Source organism: Helicoverpa zea, chromosome 22 (genome assembly GCF_022581195.2).
Source record: "Helicoverpa zea isolate HzStark_Cry1AcR chromosome 22, ilHelZeax1.1, whole genome shotgun sequence".
NCBI lineage: Eukaryota > Metazoa > Arthropoda > Insecta > Lepidoptera > Noctuidae > Helicoverpa > Helicoverpa zea.
In genome coordinates this window covers 4,842,945-4,856,336 of record NC_061473.1, presented here as the reverse complement: position 1 = coordinate 4,856,336, position 13,392 = coordinate 4,842,945, and positions in this window count along the sequence as shown.

Below are 13,392 nucleotides of genomic sequence, written 5' to 3'. Positions count from 1 at the left end.
TACTTAGTGTATTTTTTTACGAGTGGGTCTCTCAATATTGAAATTTCTTGTATTTTGACGTAGCAAAAAAAACTATTTTGCTTAATACTCGGAAAGAAATAGTTATGTTTTACTAATCTTAAATAATATATTAAAGTTCCCACTTCGTTGAAAATATACTCTCTCCAACATATATGTATGCTAGAAGCGCTGACACTATTACAATGTCTGTAACGTATATAATTTGAGATATATATAACTTTATATATATATATATACATATAAAAATATTTCCTTTCCTGTCTTCCATGCGTCAATTCCTTCCAATATTATGTACAAACATGTCAATTGATACTTCCCTTCAAACTCCTTCTTTATTTGTTTAGTCTTTTATTGGTTGGTTACAAGTATGAATATGCAATACATACAAAAGTCTTCATTTCATTATGATGTAATGTTACATCATATTTTCTTCAGAAAATTATTTGGACTTGATTAATATTTATAGGTAAGTCAGCTCGTACTTCTAAAAATCTCAAGCAATCCCTACTAATATTATAAATGCGAAAGTAACTCTGTCTGTCTGTTACGCTTTCACGTCTAAATCGCTTAACTGATTTTAATCAAATTTGGTACAGAGATAGAGTTGACCTTGAGAAAGAACATAGGGTAATTTGTATCTCGGACTTTTGAAGAGTTCTCTTGGAAACGCGATATGACCGAACTCGACGCGGAGTAAGCCGCGGGCGGAAGCTAGTTGTAAAATAAAACATCAGAAAGGTCAAAAGCCTAAATGATTAGCATGTATTTCCATAAAAATGCCGAAACACTGATTCATGGTTACATAATTACATTTATACTTGTTACCAACGGAAGTGTTTTAACTTTACAAAAGAAGTTCTTATGTGCTCCAAAATATGTATATGAAGCCCTTAATTTATAATTCACCACTGTGACGTTTCTCACGGCCAGTTTCTTCATCAAAAGTTAAAGTTAAAGTAATGTCTAAAGTAAAAGTAACGGTCAAATTCGTATTTTCAAGGCTAAAGTGACAGCAAAACTAATAGAAAAATTGAATTTGACCGTTACTTTTACTTTAGACATTACTTTGACTTTAACTTTTGATGAAGAAACTGGCCGTGAGAAACGTCACAGTGGTGAATTATAAATTTTTATAAATTTTAAACTTTTGATGAAGAAACTGGCTGTAAGTCTATCTTAACTTAACTCTTATGATTATTTTCTATAGCATGCTTTAAATTAAGCCTTTTATAAAACCAGTAACATTCCTTTGCATTTAAAAGAATATTGTCGACATATGGCAGCTATCTTTTGCATCTTAAGCTTTTGCTATAATTTTATTAATTCACAGCAATTTTTAAACAATAAGGTTTATTTTTATGTCAGGTACCTACAGACAACAGCACATTAACCTACCCCAATCTGTCAAATGTCTTCAACAGACTTTCAACCTTATCACAATAGTGGAAGGATAACGTTCAATTTTCAGAATCGTCGACGTTTGCATCGACATGGATTGCCATAAATAAAAATAGAATAGATTGGTAAAATTTGACAGATTTGGGTAGGTTGACCTGCTATCGTCTGTACCTTTTCGAAGCTCCTCGTTTTCTTATTAACTGAAAAGCTATTTTAATCCACATATCACGTTAGAAATTGAGTTGTTATTTGCTTAAATATTAACATTAACAAGTACTTAGTTTTTATATAATTTGCTCATACATCACTCATTGAAGACTGACGCGAACATTGAATATGTCTCACCGAATATCTATGCCAAAATTGTTACGAACCAAAATGTTTCATATATAGGTTGTTTTGTTATGTGGCAGCTTATATATTTTAATTTTAAGTCTTGTAACATTGATGTTTAGGATTTTATTGACAGATTTAAAAATGAAATATTGTTACTTAATTATTTTTTATTGTTTTATTGGATATTTTTTTTGGAATTGAAACAACTCATAAAACGTACTTATGAATTAAGTGAAGTTCGTCATAAAATCTTAAATATCAATGTTTTTTTTTGCGTTTTCACGCTTTAAGGTTAATTTTATAATTTATATAATAGTGTTATTTTTGTGTACCTACCCACTCATTGCTCATTTCACACATTCTGCAAGCCCGAATATCACAAAAGACAGCGAAATTGTATAAAAAACTTTTATTTAAAATTGGATTTTCGGGTATATTTATAACTTAGGCTAAGCATCTGCATATCATTTTACTTTTTTATATATAAATAAGTGCAATATATTGTTATGCGGACCGAGAATGGAATCTTGCCGGATTGTGATTGATTTGTTTTACTTTTTATTATAATATTAAGTTTTTTTAAGATCTGTTACTTCGAGAAAATTATGCGGCAACTATTTTTTTTTATTTTTAATCGTCAATCCAAAGCATATTATTAGATATAGGTGTAGTTTAAGTGAGTACTTATAAAAGTCAAACAAATAGAGAATATCCATACTTATTGTATTTTTAGGGCGAAATTCGTTTAATACTATGTAAGTGAACAAATTCGACTATAGTGTTACTGCATATATTTTTCGAATTTCGGATATATTGATTTCATGCAATTTTCGACCTTATTCCCTCAAGATTTAGTCAGGAAACTAGTACTAAATATTGATGAATTAAGGTGATAACATTTTAGATACATTAAGTACGTTTTATTGTTCATAATATTTTGTTTTAGTAAGCTAAGTCCTCCCTCCCCCCCCCCCCTCTTCCCTCCCAAACTTGAAGACGTGATAATTGTAAAGTGATCAGGAATAATAAATATAATGACAGTTTTATAATAGGATTATGCTTATTGTCACCTGTTTTGGATTGAAATAATATAAAGAACTTTAGGGAATGCAAGTACCTTCCTATTTTTTAGGGTTGTCAAAAATGCAAATGAGAAAAATGAGTAACTATCGTATTTTTCATAAAAACGATTTGTGAAACTTTACATAACTTCTATTTAGTCAATTAAATGCATAATACTAGTAATTTTAGTTTTAATTTTAAAACTTAAAAGTTCAATTCAATGACAGGTGAAATAAAGCATAGTTGTCACAAATGTAAATGGAACATTGAAACTAAAGTTACATAAGTACATAATAATCTTTTATACTATGCGTATTATACTTTTGTAATAGCGTAGGCCCGTAGCTGTATGTTAACGTCTTAAGATATGTTATTGAATAATGTGTACTAAATATTGCTGGATCTTTGCCCGATACGTAAAAAAGAGGTACAGAATAATCCAATATTTTTTGTCAATAATCCAATATTTTTGTCAATGAATATTTTCCTGGTAATGAGCAATATTTGAACAAACAAGAAAATTCCCACCATAATATGAAAATCAGAAATGTTTTTTTTACTAAAGCAACATTATGTTAAATTAAACCTCTATAACTAAGAATCGTATTGAGAAAAGATTCAGTAAAGTATCATCTATTTATATATGTATTATCTATTTATAGGGAAAAGCACAAATTTCAGATATAAATGACACTCATTTTCTATAATAACTATACTTATCGTGATCGTCGTTTTATATATAAAGAAATAACTTCAATTTTTTATCAATGTCGTATACGTTAGAACAGAATCATTATGTACTATGTATGTAATATATAACCAAAATAATCGAGTGTCTTGTATAAACTATCTTCGGACTGTTGAAGAAAGGTAGTCTTGCTTTGTACTTTCTTTAAAAAAATACTTAAATAACGCTACTGAAACTATATTTCGAATCTTCAACTTTATTGAACATAAACGCAAAAAGTTTTTTTACTATAGCTCTGCTGTTATATCTTTGATTATATATATGTCTAGATGTAGCGTCGAGTGCGCGCAAGCGTGGAAAAAAATGTCGATGTACTGTTCATCGACAGGAGCTTTCCTGTCAATCAGAACAGATCGTGCCGCTTAACTGTCAAAACGTATTACGCGCGCTAACTAAAATACAAATAACAGAGATAAAATGACGACATGTGCAATTAAAGTCTGCCGGAATTATAAAGGAAGGCTAAAAAGTGCCAATAACATCACCTATCATCGGTAACTGACCCAGAAAATAAATAGTTGTTTTTTGTAATTATGTTTACTAAATCACGCCATTTTGTATCAGTGTTGCCAGTTTCTGTTTTTCATTTTCCCAACTTCAAGTGTTTATGTTATGTATAAAAGATATTTTTTTAAGCATTGCGCAAAAAAATAATAGGTATAATTTATATTTTTATTGCTCAGATAGATTTGATTAGTAAATTATGGTCATCAGCGTAACATCATTTTTTAATAGAATTCCAAGTAATCCTATTGTTAGGAGTCAGTGGATAGACTGCATTAAAAAAAGCCGCGGAGATGTGATGTGGACACCAACAAAAAATACCGTAGTGTGTTCCGATCACTTCCGCAGCAAGGACATGAGTACTGTCGACAAGATAGGGCGCTGAAGACTTACAAAAGGAGCAGTGCCAAGCAAGGTTCAATTTTCTATAAAGTTATAGTTAAACAGAATAACACTATGTATACAAACTTATTTAATTAGTCTATTTTTTTTTCATTATTTATGGGAGAATCGTAGTAGCTGGTATCATTATTTACGTCAACGCGCAGTGTAAAATGACACCTACACGCACACATGCATAACAATTTTGTCTCTGGTTCTTTGTTGGGATTGTATGGTGACACTCCATCTAGACATATATATAATCAAAGTGTTATATATACGTCGATCTGTCTAGAACTATATTTGACATTGACATAAGAATGACATAAGGCCTAGTGCAGGCAAAGGCATTGAATGATTATTCCTATGAAGAACGAAAAAGGTTGTGAATTCAACGAATGCAATAGCTTGAATTTTGAGAGTTTATCCGCAGTACATAGTATTTATATAAAAGTTGATTGGATTGTATGTAACAGGCAAAGTAAGACTGTCTTTCAGGCGAGGCTTATATGTACTTACACATGATATTGTAAGAACTTTATCATTGCAATTGTAAACATTCCATTGCTTGTGAATCTGTTGTTTTATTTATTTACTAACTACCCTAAACTACGTCATTATTAGTAAGTAATTTTGCAAAAATCATTTTTTATGTAAGACATTTGAATTGAATATCTAATGTTTCAAAGCAGCTAAGTATATTACAAAAATTAGGTCATTGATGCAAAAAATCCTCTATTCGAACACTGTGTTAATAAAAAGGTATTTAAAATACCTTAACATTATTAAACAGTTATAATGAAAGCTACTATGACGCAAATGGCCTAGATAACTTAAAATCCCAGAAGAAAGTTACTAAATGAACAGGTAGGGCAACTAACCGCAAAAAGAAACGACATTATTTACATAAAATACTAATTTATTTGTAAGTAACAAAAATAATATACATAACTCGAGATTCCATTGTCACAGATAGGAAATGGCGATTTTTTATACAAACAAGTAGGAATTTAGGTACTACATATACCCCCACCGAGGGGGTCCCCACGTTGTCGTCGTGGTGGGGCTTGCGTGCCTCAATGATCCTGAAGCTCTGCCGGTAGAGATACTCATGCCGGAAAGGTTCAGGGGAGAGGCCAGACAAAGAGGGACCCAGGGAGGGGCCGCTCCTGACCAGTCGACGCTAGTGGACATGGCAAGGATGCGGCCATACCCGCGGAGGTGCAGGCGCACTAAAGCGGTGGTCGTTTGCTCTTCGTACAACGAAGAGCAAACCTTTCGGCGGGTTTGCTGAGCCGGGTTGGCCGGACAGCAGACGGAGGCATGCATAATGCCGCCGCCGAGGGCTTGGCTTAATCGCCCGGCCCAGAGGAAGGACACCTCTTGATAAAAAACCACCCAATCCCAAGTTTCGGGAGCGCGGCGAGGGGATGAATGGCCGTGGGGGACACGGTCGTTAGCGCTCCCCCCTGTTGGGGCCAGCCGCCCCCAACAGTATGTAGGCTTGCCCCGGTATGAGGCCACTGCCGGGGTGGACGAACAATTGCTCTCATGATCGTGGGAACTTTATGGATTCACAAACTTTAAAAAAAAATAATAATAATAATAAGAACGAAAAGGAGTGGGATGAGGACTCGGAATCCGAGTCCGTGTCCAGCGAGGGGGATGCGGGGGGTTTTAAGCTCCCCCGCAACAAGAAGGACCACCGGGTCGACGCCTTCCTCAAGAGGAGGAGGGAAGACCCCGGGTCCTCCTCTGGTGGTCGCGGGGCCTCGGCCAAAAAGGTCGCCAGGAGGCCCGTCAGCGAAGGGTCCGCTGGGGCTTCTGGGGGTGGCGGAGGAGCGGCTCATCTGAGCTCCTCCTCCGAGGAGGAGTCGGCCATCGGCTCCGACCGGGAGCGGAGGGCGGACTTCGAGAAGACGGTGGAGTCCGCCATCAGGCAGGTGGCCCTAAAACGAAAAAAGGCGAGCAAGGACGGCGCCATTGAGGCCGCCACCGCCTCCATCACCGCCGCAGCGGTGAGCAACTTTGGCCGGGCTCCCGTGAGCGAGCTGGCCAAACTGCAGCAAGAGGTGGGTCGTTTGACAGCCGCCCTGGAGTCTCTTGTGGAGGAGAACAGGAGTCTCCGGGCGGAGCTCGCTAAGATGCGCGAGCAGGGGGCGGAGCGCGGTGGGGCCAGGCAACAGGCGCAGACTGCGCCGGCTGAGAGCCAGATCCTGGCCCTAGTCCGTCAGGAGATGGCGGCCTTCCAGGCTCGCTTCTCAGTCCTGGAGGGCAGGGTTCTGCGGCCCCCCCTCGCGGCGTCGAAGCCCCCAGCGGCCCAAAGGGCCTCCTATGCGGCCGCGGTTGCAGCGGCACCCCCACCCAGAAGGGGACCGCCGAGCAAGCCCCCTGTCGCGGCGCCGAACGGACCGACCAGGAGGGCGCCCGCTCAGCCAAAGCCCAAGACCGCAAGGGCGGTCCAGGCGCAGAGGCCCCCGGTGCCACCGTCAGCACCGGCTCCGTCGTCGGCACCAGTGGCGAAACGCCCTCCAAAGCCGACACCGTCTGCGGCCCCTACCTCTTCTGCCACTGAGTCTGAGTGGCAGGTGGTGGGGGAAAAGAAAAAGAAACGGAGGGCGGCCAAAGCGGCCAAAAAGAAGGCCCAGAAACGGCGGCGCAGGGAGCGAGCCGCCGCGGCGCAACTCCGCGCCCCCAAAACCGCGGCTGTAGTAGTCACACTACAGCCGGACGCGGTCAAAAGGGGCGTGTCGTACCGCGACGTACTCGCCCAAGCAAAGGAGGCGGTGAACCTGCAGGAGCTGGGTATCGCCTCCGGCCTCCGGCTCAGGGTGACCGCAACGGGCGCCCGAATGCTGGAGGTCCCAGGAGCGGCCAGTGGGCCCGCCGCAGACGCTCTAGCCGAGAGGCTTAGGGCGTCCATAAGTGCGGACGACGCCCGAGTCTCCAGGCCCCACAAGTGCGCGGATCTGCGCATCATGGGCCTGGACGACTCAGCTACTGCGGAGGAGGTAGTGGCCGCCGTCGCTAGGACGGGTGGGTGCTCCGCCGACGAAGTCAAGGCGGGCACCATACGTCCCGACTTCAGGGGCACGTGCACCATCACGGTGAGCTGCCCCGTGACGGCGGCCAAGAACATTGTTGACGGCCGAAGACTGCTGGTCGGCTGGGTGTCGGCGCAGGTTAAGCTGCTTGACCCCAGACCGCTGAGGTGCTTCCGATGCCACGTCGGGCATCATGTGGGTGTCCGTTGCACCTCGGAGGTCGACCGCAGCGCCCTCTGTTTCCGCTGCGGTCAGCCCGGTCACAAGGCCGTGGAATGCAGCGCCACGCCGCACTGCTCTGCATGTGCGGCTGCTGGCAAGCCGGCCGAACACCGGGCGGGGAGCAAGACCTGTGCCCCACCCGCCAAGCCGAGTAAGGGCAAGGGTCGGCCGTCCGTCGTTGCCACCGCCGTCACCTCCGCAGTGGCCACCACCGCAGCTCCTGCGGCCGCCGCCGCCCCCAACGCTGCCGCCGCTGTCGCCGTCGCCACTGCTGCTGCCGCAGCGCCCGTCCTTGGGCCTCAAGAGGAGGAAGACGTGATGGAGTGCTAGCCTGGCTCCACTACGCTTCCTCCAGGCGAACATCAACCACTGCGCCCGTGCCCAGGATCTGTTGCTCCAAAGCATGGCGCAGTGGTCGATCAACATCGCCGTGGTCGCTGAGCCGTACTTTGTCCTTCCCAGGGATGACTGGGTTAAGGACCTTAGCGGCTCAGTGACCATCATATCGTCGGCCGCCGCTGGTACTCCTTCCCTCGAAGGGGTGAAGAGTGGAAGGGGTTGCGTCGCAGCACGGTTCGGGGAGATAGTCGTCGTGGGGGTGTACTTCTCCCCGAGCCGAACTCTCGCCGAGTTCCACAACTCCCTCCTGGAGTTGTCCGTCGTCGTCGGAAGTTATTCCCTCCCCGTGATAGTGTTAGGGGACTTCAACGCCAAGAACTTGGCCTGGGGTTCCCGACGCACAGATGCACGGGGTAGGATGGTGGAGGACTGGGCGCTGGAAGCAGGCCTGGTCGTCCTCAATCGGGGTTCTGTCCCCACGTGTGTACGGATGCGGGGCGAGTCAGTGGTGGATATCTCGTTCGCCAGCCCCGCTCTGCTACCGCGTGTCTTTGACTGGCGCGTGGAGGAGGGGGTGGAGACCTACTCCGATCACCGGTACATCCGGTTTGATGTCTCCGCCCAGAACCCTAGCGCGCCGGTCCTGCAGACCCCGAGTGGTCCACGTTGGGCGCTGAGGCACCTTGACCGGGAGCTTCTCCTGGAAGCCTCAGTCGTGCAGGCCTGGGTGTCATCACCGGACAGGCCCGCCGACATCAACGACGAGGCGGAGTGGTTCCGGGAGACCATGTCCGAGATTTGTGACGTGGCCATGCCCCGAGTCCCGCCAGGACGCGCCCGACGCCAGGTGTACTGGTGGTCTTGCGAGATCGCGGCCCTTCGAGAGGCGTGCGTCGCTGCGAGGCACCTGTACACCCGACACCGCAGGCTGCGCATCCGCCCTCCGGATGCAGAAGCCAGGGAAGCAGAGCTATACGAGGGATACAGAGCTGCGAAGACCGCCCTCCAATTGGCCATCGTCCAGGCCAAGGAGGTGGCCAATGCGGAGCTGCTGGGGTCTCTGGACAGGGACCCGTGGGGGCGCCCGTACAAAATGGTGCGGGGCAAGCTCCGCCCATGGGCCCCCCCGCTGACCCAGAGTCTTCGGCCTCAGCTGGTGGAGGAGGTGGTGAGCGCTCTGTTCCCTTCGCGCGGGGAACACTCTCCCCCGCCCATGTCTCTGCAACCCGCGGTGTCAAGTACGGACCACACTTCCGACGACGACGATGTCCCCGAGGTGACTGGGGTGGACCTGAGAGTGGCGGTGGCTAGGCTTAAAGCCAAAAACACCGCCCCAGGGCCTGATGGCCTGCCTGGCAAGGCCTGGGTCCTGGCCCTTGAGGCTCTCGGGCCTCGACTTAGGGGGCTTCTCAGCGCATGTTTGGAGAGGGGCCAGTTCCCACTTCGTTGGAAGACAGGGAAACTGGTCCTCATACGGAAGCCGGGGCGCCCTGCGGACTCTCCGTCCGCATACCGGCCTATCGTGTTGCTCGACGAGGTGGGCAAGCTCTTTGAGCGAGTTGTCGCACACCGCCTCGTCGCACACCTTGGGGGGATAGGGCCGGACCTTGCGGACCACCAGTTCGGTTTCCGCAAGGGGCGCTCAACGGTGGACGCCATCATGCGCGTGAGAGCTCTCACGACGGGGGATGCTGTGTCCCGGGGGGGGGTCGTCTTGGCGGTGTCTCTTGACATCGCCAACGCCTTCAACACCCTTCCCTGGAGTTGCATCAGGGAGGCACTCCGGTATCACCGGGTGCCGACCTACCTTCGTCGCGTGGTCGAGGCCTATCTGTCGGATAGGTCCATCATTTACCCTGGTCACAACGGGGAATGGAACCGGCGAGAGATGTCGTGCGGTGTTCCGCAGGGGTCGGTACTGGGGCCGCTCTTGTGGAACATCGGCTACGACTGGGTGCTGCGCGCCGACCTCCCTAGCGGCGTCAGCGTGGTCTGCTACGCTGACGACACGCTGGTTCTGGCACAAGGGAGGTCGCACCAGGAGGCGGCCGACATAATGACGCGCGGGGTTGCGATAGTCATCGAGAGGATCCAGCTGCTGGGACTGGAGGTGGCCTTGCACAAATCCGAGGCCATGTGCTTTCATGGGCTTCGGAACGCGCCACCTTCAGGCTCCCAAGTCACGGTGGGGGGGGCTACCATCGGCGTCGAGAGGGCGATGAAGTACCTGGGACTCGTCCTCGACGGCCGGTGGAGCTTCGTCGAGCACTTCCGACGTTTGGGCCCCAAACTGGAGAAGGCAGGTGCTGCATTCAAGCGGCTCCTGCCCAACCTGGGAGGCCCGAACGCCCCCTGCCGTAAACTCTACGCGGGGGTCATGCGGTCCATGGCCCTTTACGGGGCCCCGGTATGGGCACGTTCGGCACGGCCGCGGGCTGTGCACTACCTGAACGTGCCCCAAAGGGTGATAGCCATTAGGCTAATCCGGGGGTACCGCACGATCTCCCGCGAAGCAGCTGGCCTACTCGCTGGACTGCCACCGTGGGATCTGGAGGCGAGGGTCTTCTTGCGCCTGTATGACTGGCGCGAGGAGGCTCAGCGCCGGGGAGAAACCCCGTTGCCGCGGCAAGTTGTCGCGCAGCGGGCGGAGCTCCGGCGCGATCTCATGGTGGCCTGGAGGGAGCGACTATCGCAACCCAGTGCAGGGCACGCCACCATCGTGGCGGTAAGTCCCCTCTTTGAGGAGTGGCTCGGGAGGAGTCACGGCGCCCTCACGTACCGCATGACGCAGGTCCTCACCGGACACGGTTGTTTCGGGAGGTACCTGCACCGCATCGGTCGTGAGGAGGCGCCCGGGTGTCACCATTGTGCGGACAGCCCCGAGGACACGGTGGACCACACAGTCCAGGTGTGCCCCGCATGGGAAGGGCACCGCCGGGTCCTCGTCGAGGCTTTGGGCGGCGGCGACCTCTCGCGTCCGGCCCTGGTTCAGGCCATGGTCCGGGGCGAGAGGGAATGGGATGCCGTCGCCTCCTTCTGCGAAGCGGTCATGCTCGAGAAGGAGGAGGCGGAACGCCAGAGAGTTCGCACCTCTCATCCCGGCCGCCGCGCTGGACCAGGTAGACACCATGGGCGCCGGGTGTCGCGAGATGACTCCCGGCCACCGTAGGCGTGGGTCTGTGGGCGGTGAGTTCGGGTGGCTCATCGTCCCTCTGTCTTCCTAGACGACAGACCCGTGTCGACGGCGCGCGTTGTTCCACGCGCTCCTCAAAGAGACGTCAGCAACCCCAGCGGGGCCCAGCAGGGCCAAGGCCTGCCGGGGCTGCGGGTTGTTCGAAAGAGATACCGCGGCCCTGGTACATAAAAGGCCTATGACGGAACACGACGATTTTAGTCAGTAAGAGTCTGACACTCCCTCACCGCTGCTAACCCACAGCGGGAGGGGTCATTTGATGATTTTACGTCGATAAAAAAAAAAAAAAAAAAAAAAAAAAAAAAGGTACTACATATACACATAGGCATGTACATTTAAAGGAATTCCAAATAAAAGATTTTCATATTATGAACATTCTGTATCTACTTGTAAGAAATGGCACAAATTATAATAAAATAACCGAATACATAAAATTGTGATTTCTCCACTTCTCTATAATGTATTTTGAATTTCTTTAATTTCTTAGATAAATTAGGTATAACTATACTTACAACAACACATTATAGAAATAGGTAGTATTGTTGTCAAATAAAGCCTATAAAAATATGAGGTCTCTATGTGCCTCAATCGGAACTTTATTTACTCTCATAAATTAAATACTACAAATTATTTTTCTTTATATTCGATGAAAGAATTCATAGAAACTAGCTTAAACCTATTAAACATGGCGACTTAATAAAAATAACTAGGCCAATAATAATAATTATACATTAAAGCCTATGGCCTCAAAAACAGAGACAATTGGAAAGACACCAAGAAACACTAAACTATAGACTATAGGTACCTACTTCGCGTAGCTGAGTATTTGTACAAGCTCACTCATATATTCAAATAAATTATTGTATTACACTATTCTACTTCCTAAACTACAATACAAGTCTTTACGAACTAGACGTTAGTAGGTTAATAGATATATCCTGAGATAGTGAGCCTGGCCGCCGGACTATTGAGCCCAAGTATAGGAAAAACCACGGAGGAGAAAAGACTAGCGGAGATGCCCTAACGCAGGTAGGTCACGCGCCTTCAGGTAGGTCAAATACGTCACGACTACGTCACGGCAGGCGTGGCTGGACACCGCCCATATACCGTCCTTTACATCAAACTGACATCTTGTCATAGTTGTATTTTTACCACAATTTCAACAGATTTTATTTGTTACTCGATTAAAACGATGAAATGCGCTATCATTAATTGTAGATATTGCTCAGGATCCAAACTCAAACATACCATAGGATAACATTTCACGTGTAAGTAATATTTTAGCTTTAAAACATATTTTTTGCTAGAGACATCTGTCGTCGAATAGCTGCATTTCTAGAACCTCTAAGTGAATTTGTATTATTTTCGTATCAATCTTGTATCAATGTATATTATTGGTACCAATTTTTGCCTTAAAAAGCAGCTTCATTTTTCCTTGCATCCTACAAGTTTTTTTATAGATTATTTACAAACCAAAACATATGATATATTATCATGAAAATTGAATATTATAAAAACACCATCTTTCGGTAAGTAGTCGACTTACGTAAATTTGAAGTAAAATTGCGTTCATCAAGACAGAGAGACCCGTTACAAAATTAAGTGCTACCAGACATCGAAAATGCAATCACCCATTCTTAAAAAAGGTCTTATTTAAAAAAGCTGCAATTATCTTAAAATTAATCATAACTCTAACTATGTATATTTATTTATATTCATCACTAGCCGTTTTCCCGCGGTTTCACCCGCGTACCGTGGGAGCTACTGCCCGCACCGGGATAAAATATAGCCTATGTTACTTGCAGATAATATAGCTTTCTAATGGTGAAAGAATATTTAAAATCGGTCCAGTAGTTTTTGAGTTTATCCATTACAACCAAACAAACAAACAAAGTTTTCCTCTTTATAATATTAGAATAGATCAGCAATGTTTTACATAGGTATATCTCTCTTGCCGTACATACTTTTTGAATGTACCTTTACTCAGAGCAACATCCGACTCACATAAAGTCTGCTACTTATTTATACTTCGGCCGTTCAGAGAATGCGTTCCTGACACCTATCAGTTAGTCACGACTAGTGATGGGCACAACATAACACTGAGTTCGTTACCGTTCCTTCAAAATGAACCGCCGCATTATTTT